At 40.2% G+C, this 13,113-nt stretch overlaps 1 pseudogene; it reads left to right on the top strand.

Annotated features, from left to right (window-relative positions):
* Positions 1–2,197: 2,197 nt before the first annotated feature.
* LOC107141171 lies at positions 2,198–12,221 on the top strand (annotated as a pseudogene).
* Positions 12,222–13,113: the final 892 nt, after the last annotated feature.

The raw sequence follows: 13,113 nt of genomic DNA, 5'->3' as shown, positions 1-13,113 counted from the left end.
AGCCCCCGGGGCCCAAGCGGCTGCCGCCGCGGCTCTCCAGCTCCCTCCTCTGAAGCACAGGTCCCCTCGCAGGGGCATGCAGAACGACCCCAGAGCAGGCTCTGCCCGAGGGTGCAGCGGCGAACAAGCGACCCAGGCGCTCAAGGCTGCAGTCCAGCCTTTGGAGGACAGGGCTCAGCACGCAGCCCAGCTCCAACCTCTAGGTGCGGCTGCCGGACAATGTAGCCGGCAGAAAGCAAATGGCGGCTCCCGCGGAGTGGATTTTCGGCACAGAAACCGCAGCCCAGCCAAGGATCCCAATCCACAAACTCTCCCTGTATAAAAAATATTCAAAAAAAAAAAAAAAAAGGCGGGGCGCACTGAGCTTTCTTTGCCTAGGGTACTTACAATCCACTGCTGATTACACATTCCCTTTTCTGCCCGGAGCGAAGTGAAAGAGGAAGCAGATGGGAGCAAAGCGCCCGCGGCTCTCTAGAGAACACTTCTGATGAGTGGGTCCCCAACATGTTTTCTTGTTGATTGTGTTTGATTTTCTATGTAGACAATGCGGGCACCTGCAAAGATAGTTTTATTTCTCCCTTTCAAATCTGTATAAACTAAAATCTTTTGTTTTTTAATATGAGATTACATTAATTAATTAATTTATGAGGGTTGACACAGAGATAAATCCCAGTTGGTTTTACTATGTAATTCTTTATATTTATTGTTGAAGAATATTTGTTTATATCTTAATCGTTTTGCATCTCTTTTTGAAAGATATTGGTCTGTAATATTTGTATAATATTTCTGTCTCATTTTGTTATTTGAATAATACAGACCCAATAGAATGAGTTAAAATATTGTTCCTCTGCTTCTATCTTCTGAAAGAGATTATACAGAATTTATTCCTTGAAAATTTTTGTTAGGGTTAACCAGGAAACTATCTGGGCCTGAGGATTTCTGTTTTAGAAGGTTATTTATTTTGGTACTGGGAATTTAACTCGGGGGAACTCAACCACTGACCCACATCCCCAGCCCTATTTAATTTAGAGATAGGGTCTCACTGAATTTCTCAGTGCCTCACTTTTGCTGAGATTGGTTTTGAACCTATGATCCTCCTGCTTCAGCCTCCCAAGCTGCTGGGATTACAGGTGTGTACCACTGTGCCCAGCTTTGTTGTAAGGTTTTTATGTATTGATTCAATTTCTTCAATAGTCATAATTCTGCTTAGATTGTCTATTCTTTTGTGTGAATTTTGGCAGATTTGTCTTTAAAGAAACTAGTCCGCTTCATGTCGTTTATTGAATCTGTGGGCAAAGAGTTGTTCAGAGTGTTCCTTTATTATCCGGTTGGTATCCATAAGATTCAGTATTACTGATGCTTCCTTAATTTTTGTTATTCCTGAGTTGTACTTTTTTTTTTTTTTTTTTTGGCTTGTTAGCCTGTCTAGAGATCTATTTATTATATTGTTTTTTCTTTTTCTTTTCTTTTTTATATTAAATGTTAAAATTATTGACATTCTAGGTAAGGTATAGAAATTATGAAAATCTTAGGCTATAGCTATTAAAACCTTACATACAAGAGCTACTTCTAATTTATTACAAGACTTACTTCCCAAACAGCTAGTCACAGCTGGATTGATAGAGTACTTGGGAAATGTGGCAATATGGTTTATGTAAGTATCCCACATTATAAATCTACTGGAGATGCAAAGTTATTGGACCTTGTGGAATTCAAAACAAAAGGACAAGCAGCAAAAATTATTGAGGTACATCCAGATACCAAGGGGAAAATAAATCGAAAGGTGTAACGAGTCCCAAGTAGGAGAATTTTTTTTGCAATCATTTCAGTTTCTCAACAATCTACCCAAAGCAGCATCAAGAAAACTTGCCAAAACAGTGAAAAACAAGCCTATTTCAACCAGAGTAGCTGATATTTGTTTAATATTGAAATAGGTATAACTAAACTAAAATTAATGATTACTTGTTTAGAAGAAAACAAAAAGAAGAAAGTTTGAATGAAGAAAAAAGACAAGGGCTGCGGTTGTGGCTCAGTGGTAGAGCAGTTGCCTCACATGTGTGAGGCCCTGGGTTCAATTCTCAGCACCACATATAAATAAATGAATAAAGTAAAGATCCACAACACCAAAAAAAAAGAAGGAAGACAATGTCCAGATCAAAGAGTTAAATACAGACACAGGCAATATAACCGTGTGTAAATGAAAGATCAAGGATTCGTGTCCAAGGACTCTGAAGCAGAAATTCCTGAACTCCAAATACAACCTGCAACAAAGAGGAAGAAACAGGAAAGAGAAGTGTCCAGCTTACCTGGAGTCAGAATAGGAACGAAGAAGAGAAGTAGTTCTGAAGACGGAGACTTCCTAGCTCCCGAATCAAAAGTAAAGAAAATGGCTCACAAAGACCACATTAAAGAAGAAGCTACTGAAGTTTCCAAAGTAAACAGAGGTAGAACATTAAGGTTATGGTTTGATATGCTGTTGGTGTTTCAACCCCCTTAAAAATGCCTTTAACTGTATTTTGATTTCTCTAGATTTAGAATTCTCTGCAGAAGAAGAAAAGGATCCTGGCAATATGAATGACAGCTCACTACTGAAAACAAGAAGGAAGCATGTCATGACCCTCATCCTCCTGGGGGTATCTGGCACATATAAGGGGATTGTGGTGGGCTGTACAATGATGACATCCCAACGAATTACACTCTCCAGTAAATACACCTTTGGGTGGTTTCCTGACAATGATTTCCAATTTGGCCCCATGATTTGATTTGGTCAATGGTCCATCATAGAGTGTAATGTAAGAGAGGCTACAAAAGAGGGTACACATTGGGCTTGCTCTCTCAGAATACACCTATCATCCACTGAAGCTCAGTCTAGCCTAGTGGAGGAAGAGTGAGCACAGGAAGCACAGGCATCCACCTTCCAGTACCCAGATATGTGGGGGAAACCATTTTAAACATTCTTGGTTAAGTCAATTCATCAGCTAAATGTAGCTCCTTGAATGGCAAGACTAGCTGAATAAACCACAATCAAACCAGAGAATCTCAAGCATTAAAATAGTAGTGTTTGAAGTCACTATGTTTTGAGATGGATTCTTGTGAAGCGAGAGTTAACTGAACCACAATGGTGGTTTCTGTGTAGGTTTGCCTTCAGGTATAAGTAAACTAAAATTAATTTGAATAGGACTGAAAATGAAGTCAATTTTGATATTTAAATCTTTCATGATAGCTTATATTATCTCATGTTAGATTTTACTCTACTTAAATGCCCCAGCTAAGATAAAATATATTGGATTATTTTTATTGTCTTTTATTCCTAAATATTGGGTGTAGTTGTAAATTTGGAAGATCATTACTTTATCTTAAATTAACATTTCTGTGTTAGTGAGTTGTTCTTTTTTAAAAATCTTCCAGCTCTTCTACCCTGCTCTGGAATTGCCAGGCATCTCAGCATTGAGAATGAGGGAGGGATGCAGAGCTCTTCGGTCTTCTGAGGCATCAAGAGAAGCCCATTAAAGGAGGAAAAGCCACACACTCTCATTGTTGATAGTTATGCCATGAATCTGGCTGCTATTGTACCAAGAGCTGCTTCCATGTTTCACTTAGTGAGGTAAGTGGTGATATAAAAATAGAAACTCCTATATAAGAAATATCATGCACTACACAATTGTTTACTGTATATAACTACAGGATGTAACTATGTGAGCTTACCTTAGTCCATATTTGATAGTACTCTCACGACATTTATATAGTGACTTTAGAAAATCACTTCTAAGGACACTGAAAAGCAATCTCTCCTTCTTCATGTTCCATGAACTCCTGAAAAATCCTTTAAGTCACTCATGATCATTGGCCTGCTTGAGTTTTCTCTATATGTGCCTGAGTTTTCTCCTAGATAATGGGTTGGGAGTTATGCAGCACTTTTACAAATTAATGTTGTTTGTGAATTTAACTAATCTGTGTACACACCATAGCAATTTTTCACATCTAGCAACTGCCCAGTGTATGCCTGTTAAGTGAACACAAGAAGGATTGGGTCAACTCTGCTGCAATATATATTTCTCATATATATATATATATACACACACACATATATATATATATGAGAAAGGGGGCTGGAGGGAGAGAGATCCACAAATTAGAAGCACATAACTTGCCAAAACCTGCTTAGCATCAGGGTCTATTTCGAAGTGGGCTTCTGTAATGAGGAAGACGACCTATAACATAATTATTTCTAATAGTAATATTTTTTTAAAAAAATTTTAGTTGTTGATGAACCTTTATTTATATGCTGCACTGAAAATAGCTGCAGTGCCTCACACGTGCTAGGCTAGCACTGCACCTCTGAGCTACAACTCCATCCCCATCTAATAGTAATACTGTGATTTGGATATGAGGTGTCACCCGAAAAACTCATGTGTTAATTCAGGAAGGTCCAAAGTGAAATCATTAGATTATGAGAGCAGAAACCTAATCAATGAATTGATCCATTTGATGGAATAATAATTTGAATGAATTGCTGGGGTAACTATAGGCAGGTCAGATGTGGCCAAAGGAAGTAGGTCACTGGTCACTGAGGGCATCCTTAGAGTTGTATTTTGTCCTTGGCTGCTTGTTCTTTATTTTCTATCCCCCACCCTTTTTTTTCCTCTCTCTCTCCTTCTTGGCTGCCATGAGACGAGAAGTTTTTATCTGTTAGTCCCCTAACCTTGGGTCCATAGCAATAGAGTCAGTTGACCAAGAATTGAACCCTTTAACCATGATCCCTCCAAAACTCTTCCTCCTGAAGTTGTTCTTGTCAGGTATTTGGATGACAGTGATAAAAATTTGACTAACCCAAGCAATCTGTGTCATTGCAATGAAAAAGTGACAGCCCGTCTACTCACTGGTGCATTCTAAAGCAATTAAATCGCATCAAGATGCCCTCAGTTCCTTAGGCCATGGCACATGTCGTCAGTGAGGCTCAAGTGCCTTGATGTTAGAGGACCTTCCCAAGGTCATACGATCAGTGAGTTGCGTAAGAAGGTCTGGCACCCAGATTTTTAACTTGTGATGATCCACAAATTATCATCTCCTCTGACTTGGCCAAAAATAGATATCTGGAATCTAAAATAGGCCTAATATAGCTTATTAACATGTGGACTTTGCCTTTAAAGAATCTGTAAGGAAGGGTAAGGGGACTATAAAAAGGAAGATCATGAGTAACCACGACATAATCTATGACTGAACAGACACAGTGGCATCCTTAAAATAAAGTCTGTCCAACTTTAGGAAACTTCTCTTTCTGCACTTATAGACTCCAAAGTCTATGTACCACACAGGTTATAGACAGTCATCGGGTCTGAGAATAGTACCTGTGTTGCTCCTGACTTCACACATATCCTCTTCCTTAATGTGCTCTGGGTGTGTACCACATGTCAGGGTTCCTTCAGTTAAGCTCTGATCGGGCTGGTTATAAACCAACTTGTCCAACTATTTTACATCCTTGATTAGATTAGAGAACTTTTAGATGCACACAGACATAAGTTTTCTTCAGGTGAAAGGGAGTGAGAGGTAATCATTACCCTTCATCAAAAAGCATGTCAATCCCTGGGATTCCGTCACACATCTCACCTTCTTGCTCATGCAGCTGCTCTGCCTTGTGTTAACCTCTTCACTGTGGGTCTTGGGGGCAAGCATGCGGGGGCTCAGGTTTCTAAAGAGAAATGTGGGATTACCATTAAGTACACACTGAGGTTGAAATAGTTTGTGACCCTCTAAACTGGTGCCCTTTCAACCTATTCATGGTTAGCACTTAACTAAAATTTCAAAGGGTCTGCTTTGAAATCTCTTCTTGCAGATTTTCCTTTATGAAATACCATTAGGTCTTGGGGCAGCTTGTGCTTACTTAGAATAAGAAAATTCATCACTAAAAAGACTGGGGGTGAGGAAGAAATGAAAAGTCAAAGAAAAATGTCAATCACCATGTTTATAAAGGAAAGGAGTTAAAAATACTTAATAATCTTAAATGATATTGAATTGATAGTGTTTTTATACTTAAAACATGTCATAGTGGGAGTTTTGTTGAAAAATATACATAAGTAAAACGCTATTTTAATGATTTTAAGTGTACAATTTCTGTCCAGTGTTCATAATAGCATTATTCAGTGTTCATAATTGCTTTCTCAGTGCTGTACAATACTTGGTATTAACCATTCCCATTTTTTTTTTCATTTTTTTCAGAGATTCTATACCATTAAAAAAAGCATCCACAGCCCTCCTGTCCTTGAACTTCTGCCAGTTTCTGTTGTAGTTTATGTATTTATGAAATTTCCTATTCTGTATATCTCCTTTAAGTAGAATTGTTTAATACTTGTCTTTGTATGCATGGTTAGCACTTAACATTATGTTTTCAAGTTCATTCATGTTCTGCATACATCAGAGCTTCATTCCTTTTCACAGCTGAATGATACATTACATGTATATAAAACATATTGCTTATTCATCCACCCATCTAGGGACATTTGGGTTATTTTCACCTTCTAGCTAACATGAATAATGCTATTATGAACACTGGTGTGTGAGAGCCACTGAGTTCAGTGTTCTTGGGTATATGCCTAGAAGTGGATTTGCTGGATTACATGATAATTTTATGGTTAATATTTGAAAAGCTGCCATACTGTTTTGCAGGTTGGTTACACAATTTGCATCCTTACCAGAAAACAACAGGATTCCATTTCTCCACATTCCCATGATTATTAATTTTCCACATAGTTTACAATAGCCAGGTACCCTGTGGTTTTTATTTGCTTTTCCCTAATGACTAGTAATGTTTTCTTGTGTTTATTGGCAGTTGTACATCTTCTCTGGAAAAATGTTTATTCAAGTTCTTTTACAGACTAAGTTGCTTCTTTGATGTTTAGTTGTAGCCATCCTTTATCAAATATAAATCGCAAATATTTTCTCCCATTCTGTATATCATCTTCATTATTTATTTAATTCTATTTTAACAGATTTACTAAAGTACAATTATAATAAACTGTGCATACTGTATGTATTTAAAATACATGATTTTATTTATTTGTGTGGCCCAATGGGGCAGTGTACTGAGCCTTTTCATTGTGGATGGAATGTAGGCAAGTAGAACACAGTTGTGTACTAGTAAAGCCTCTCCGGGGACCCATGATTAGGCAACAACATATTTGGAAAGAGCTACATGAAAGGTATGCAGTTGACTGTATATCATGAACCTACTCATAGTAAGATATTACCCCCGGAAATATGGAGACAGGTGCTTGGACTAAAGTGTGCATCCTGGCCCCAGTACAGGCCTTGGGCCTGGTCCTGTGGAACACAGAAAGTGTATATCAAAGTGCTAAAGTAGGATGGAACACAGCTGGAGAGGTGGCTACAACCTACTGGCAGGTATACTCCCACCTCCAGACCATCTTTTCACCCAAGTACAGACAGGAACAGAGACAGTGAGCTTTGCAACCAGTGTGGGATTGGTATATTGATCATATTGACACTTTGACAAATAGTCAATGACATAAATATGCCTTAGGAGCTGCTGAATTTTTTTCCAAGATTTCTCTGGTAAGAGAGTTAATCAAACCACCACTAGCAAAGGTCTTGAGAAGTTGATGTAATGTATGGATATCCACACTGGCCTGACAGTGACTCGGATACCCATTTTGTAGACCATCCTTTTCATGAGCATCCCTAAGTGTTAGATAGAAGTTAGTAATGATCACTGGAACACAAACCAGTAATGTAGCAGGGTCACAGGGTTTCTTTGAGTTGCCTTTAATGAATAATCAAGTAATTTATACAAAAACAACCTGAGAATAAACAGGTGGAAATAAAGGGAGCCAGTTAAGAAAGATACCAGGAAGGAACAATCAATGGAACTAACATTGATCCTGACAGGGTCTACTGGGATCATTGTAAGGCTGGGGTTAATGGTCATAGATTTCTTCATGTATTTCAGAAGGGAAATTTCATTAGTAGAGCAGGTGCTCTAAGATAAATGTTGCCAGGTTCTTGACCCCCCAGCACCCACATTAACATGGGATTGACTTATAGACAAAGCCCCCCCCCTCCCAAATGGGATGATTGCCCATGACAGTTCTGGAAAGCACCAACTAGGGTCAAAAATTTCCCAACCTAAAGTGAAGGAGAAGTTGATATCTGATTGGTGAAGAGTGCAGAAAGTGGACCCCTGTTCTCATGGCAGACATAAATTTGGGAGTATCATTAAGTTCCCTGGGTCATTCTCTGCTCAGGGGTGACATACTGGTGCCCTGTTTAACTCTTTCATTTATAATCAAATTCTCTTGTTTGGCTTTTCATGACTGACTCTAAATTTTCTTTTGCCAGAAACAAAAATGAAGGTTTAGAGTTTTGGCCCCTCACTCAACTGTGACACTAAGCACATGATGTAACATGGCACTTTCATTTTTCATGTGATCCTCTTGTTAAAGGGCTTATTAAAGTAATTGATATGGGACCATACTAGGCAAACCATCTTGGCCATCTGAACTGGAGTCTTTGGAGGTATGTAAATAAATTTAAGCACTCATAAGGCTGGCATGTCGTCCCCTTATGAGCACCTGGAGCCCTGGTCCCTGTCCCAAGCTCTGCATGTCTAAGCTGTGCATCCCGATGCTATGCTGCCAGAGTGGATACCCAGGCAAAGCTGCTGTTTTACACACTGTATTCATTAAATCCAGGGTAGGGGACAATTCAACTGGGGCTCAAGGGACTTGTTTACTTGGGGATGGGTTAGCAATTTCTTGCAAGAATGTAAAAAGCCACCAGCCTTCCTAACTTGATCCCTGTTGGTTCTGTTGGATTCTGGACCTGTGGTCACAGTTTATTTCCTGAGTAGACTAAAAAAAAATTTTTTTAAATACCTTGGGACACTACAGTTGATCTCCTGGTCTGGTATGCCATTCAATTTCAGATTTAGTAATCACTCGCAGACCCTGTGTGTTGGCCAACATTAGCCCCAGTTGCCGCTGCCATGATGTGTTACAGAGACGATAACACCAGAGCCATCTTTTTTAGTTATTAATTTATTTTTGGAACCAGGAATTAAACTCAGGGGCACTCAACCACTGAGCCACATCCCCAGCCCTATTGTGTATTTATTTAGAGACAGGGTCTCACTGAGTTGCTCAGCACCTTGCCCGTTGCTGAGGCTGGCTTCCAACCCATTGTCCTCCTGCCTCAGTCTCCCAAGGGGCTAGGATCGCAGGTGTGCGTCACTGTGCCCAGCCCACCAGTGCCATCTTGCTGGATGGCAGATTTACCTTTGCAAGTCCTTATTCAACGTTTACTTTTTCATCCCTACTTGTAGGCTTTTGCTGTTCTTGCTTTTTTCTCTGGAACCTGTGCTGTTATCAAGACAAAGGGTGTTTGCTCCCATGATATCACGCACCTCACATCACACATGAAAACCTAAATTAAGGCCTTGTCTGTTTCTGTTCCCTCTTAGAGAGATGATAAGTCATTTATTTGGTTCCCGGAGTTCCTAGGGGACAAAAAAAACGGGTTGTTACTATCATTTCAATAATTCTTGTTTCATTTTGTGCTTCTACTGCTGTATCAACTCTGCTTATAAGCTGGTCGGATGGCCTTGTAGCATGCTATTACACCATGCCAAAACCTCACAAAAGCTCGGGTGACACCACAAAACGGAGGCACATGAGATTGTAAGAGCCGGTCATGAAAGGTGGAACTTATGCCCTTAGCTTGACATGACTGCAGTCATCTTGAGTCCTAACCACCATGATTCCTCCAGGATAGCCCCAGTTAGTTATTCCTGCATAGGTTCCCAGCATAGTACAAGTAGACAAAACCATCAGAGTGATATAAATAGAGCTTTACAACCAGACCCTTGCTCCAGGAATGTGCCTGACTCTGACAAACCTCCATTTCAGCTAAGACATTCACTTTTGTCCCAAATTGTGGGAATGCAACTGATCTTGCTGCCATCCAGGACCACATTTTTGTCAGAAACTCCCAATAAAATGCACTCTGCGATCCTGGATCAATCTGAGTCTCTTTCTGATTTCATGGCACCCTGGTGCTTGATCTCATACATTGGGACTGGGTTGTTCTGAAATGATAGCTCAGAAAACAGTAGGAAGCCTCACAATGAGGGTCAGAAGTGCTCTATCTTGGACTAAAATTAACAAACTGTTTCCATATAAATTCATACATTTTTTCATCAATGGAGCACTTTTAAAAAAAAAAACTCATACATAAAGGAATATCTTAATTTTTACAATATTAAAATATTTGTGTAATTTATGCAAAATTCATCCTTCTCAGATTTGTTTGATTTAATTTTCTTCTGTGTCATGGCATAGTTTATACTTTAAATGTGATAAATCTACTCTTGTAAGGCAAATTTGTTCAGACTCCTGTCACAGGATAAATAAACCCCATGAGGAGTCATTTTCTTTTCATAGCTAAAGCAAAATTTGCTCCCTGATTCTCCTTGTCTGTATCTCCCATTTACATGCATGAATTTTTTTTCCTATTGCTCTCTTAACTCATTGGAGAAGAATACAGAGATTTATGATTTCTGATGGTTTGACTTACCATTTTTCAACTTTGAATTGGCCCAAAAGTGTACCCATACAACCATTCTGGGTTGTTGGGTTTTGTTTTTTGTTTGTTTGTTTGTTTTTTACATTCAGTATAATATAAATATTCATCCTGCAAAAGTTCAATGGGCATGAGTTCAGTGGCAGAGGCCTCGGGTGGACCATGCTACCAGTTAAAAAGGAAGAGTTTTAGAGACCAAGCTCTGCCGCACCCATCATTGACTCACCCTATGGAGACCCCATGGATCCAGAAGATGTCCCGAGCCAATTACCAAAGCAGTTTCCAGTTTTCCTCCGCAGCAGATGTTTGAGCTAATGAGGCAGATGAAGCTCTGTGTCCAGAATAGTCACCAAGAAGCTCCAAACAGTTTACTTCAAAATCCACAACTGCTTATGCACTGCCAGCAAAAGTAGTGATGCAAATCATGGATCCTGCAATTGCTCTGAAAATTCTGCATCGCAAGGTACATGTCACACCACTGATTCCAGGCAAATCTCAGTCTGAGTCCAGCCCCGGCCCTGGTCCTGACCCTGGGCTGTATCCAGGACCTAATGTTCTACTCAACCTACAGTATCCTCCAGCTCCTTAGCCTCAATACCTGGCTGGAAGACCCAATAAGGACATTCCTCCTCTGACGCAGGCTCCTATCCAGGTAGAATTCCAGCTCCAGGGCCAATACCAACAGGAGTTCCTGGACCTGGTCCTGGTTCCTTAACTCCTGGAGGAGCAATGCAGGCACAAATTGGAATACCAGGAGTTGGCCCAGTGCCCTTAGAACAGGGACAAGTACAGATGTCAGATCCTAGAGCTCCTGTGCCTCAGGGACCCATGACTGGTGGAGGCCGACCTCCTCAAGGACTGTCAGGAGGTGCTCCAAATGACCCACATGGAGGGACTCTGCATTTAGTTTCTGGAGAAGTAGAACCTAGGGGCTATCTGAGTCCACCCCTTCAGGGTCCCCACATGCACCATGCCTCTGGTCATGACACCTGTGGTCCTTCCTCTCATGATTTGAGAGCAGGGGCCATTATCAGATCCCAGATTACTAAGTGGAGAGCCTGCAGGACCCACGATAGATGGAAGGGGGCTACCTATGGATGGAGAGGAGGTAGAGGTTCTCAAGGGATGAGGCTTGAGCCATGGAAACGGAGGTCTTAGATACGAGAGTAATGGAGACAAGAGCAGTGGAAAGCTGGCCATGGAAGCCAGACGGCTGGAAGCAAGAGGATTGGAGATGAGACGCCCTGGGCCTAATTCAGGAGGCCCCAGGACTGGTGGAAACCAGGGTCCTGGTCCCATTAATAGAGGGATAAGTGGTCCTGAGGGACCTAGACAGGTCCCAAGAATTTCAGGAGTAGGAAATCCTGGAGGTGGCAGGCATGGGGGCAGGCCTACAAGCGGGAGGAATGCAGGGAGCAGGTATGCAGGGGGCAAGCAAGGAAGGTGGAGGCCAGCCAAGAAGTTTTAGTCCTGAGCAGAGCCAGGGAACTCCAGAGGACCAATACAAAGCAGCTTTGATCATGCCGCTTCTTCAGCTGACCGCAGGTCAGATTGTCATGCTGCCTCCTGAGCAAAGGCTGAGTATCCTGATTCTAAAGGAGCAAATCCAGAAATCCACTGGAGCAAATTGAAAGATTTAAAAAAATACTTGGCTGTAGTTTCATAGAGCTTATTCTGTAGCATAGAAAATGGGTGCAAGAAGCTGACTTCTGCATCCCTGCACTTTAATGATTAGGGTTTCCCTCCTAGAACTTAATCACATTTCTTGTTCACTGTTTTTCTTTTTAGTTATACATAACAGTAGAGTATAATTTGACATATTTAATTGAGGGTAGGGGGTAAAGGGAGTGGGTCTCTCCACTTTGTCACTGAAAATATGCAAATGATTATATCAAATAAGATTACAAAGAGGTTGCAGCAATATTACAGTCTCTACAATATGTTGACTACATTTTTAAAATATTGAGTAAAACAATGTGAAAACTGCACATAAAGACTAAAAGGAGGGCTGGGGTTGTGCTCAGTGGTAGAGCACTTGCCTAGCATGTGTGAGGCCCTGGGTTCGATCCTCAGCACCACATAAAAATAAATAAATAAAATAAAGGTCTTGTGTTCATCTACAACTAAAAAAAAATTTTTTTTAATTAAAAAAAAGACTAAAAGGTGACCTGTAAATTTTAATGTACTAAGATAGTTTTAAGATTTGGGGTTGTATAACACATTTATCTCAAAATTGTAAGAAATATATTTTTGGTAAACCATTCAAAATACAAAATCCTACTTTGGAGGTAATAAAGTTTTGTTCTAAACATTGTTTTAGCTTAGGAATTATTTTGAAATGTTAGAGCTAACAGGATGAGTTTAAATATGTGGTTTTAGAGGGGTTTTTTTAAAGCTATGTTACTGAAAAATCAAGGAATCCACCTGGTTTAATGTTGCCTCACTTATTCTTCTGGTTCAGAGACCAGCAGTGTTCTGCCCTGGCCCTGCTGTGATGCTTTAAAGGGATAATTCTATGATAAA

Source organism: Marmota marmota, unplaced genomic scaffold, assembly GCF_001458135.2.
Source record: "Marmota marmota marmota unplaced genomic scaffold, marMar, whole genome shotgun sequence".
NCBI lineage: Eukaryota > Metazoa > Chordata > Mammalia > Rodentia > Sciuridae > Marmota > Marmota marmota.
This window is presented reverse-complemented; position numbering and strand designations above follow the sequence as displayed.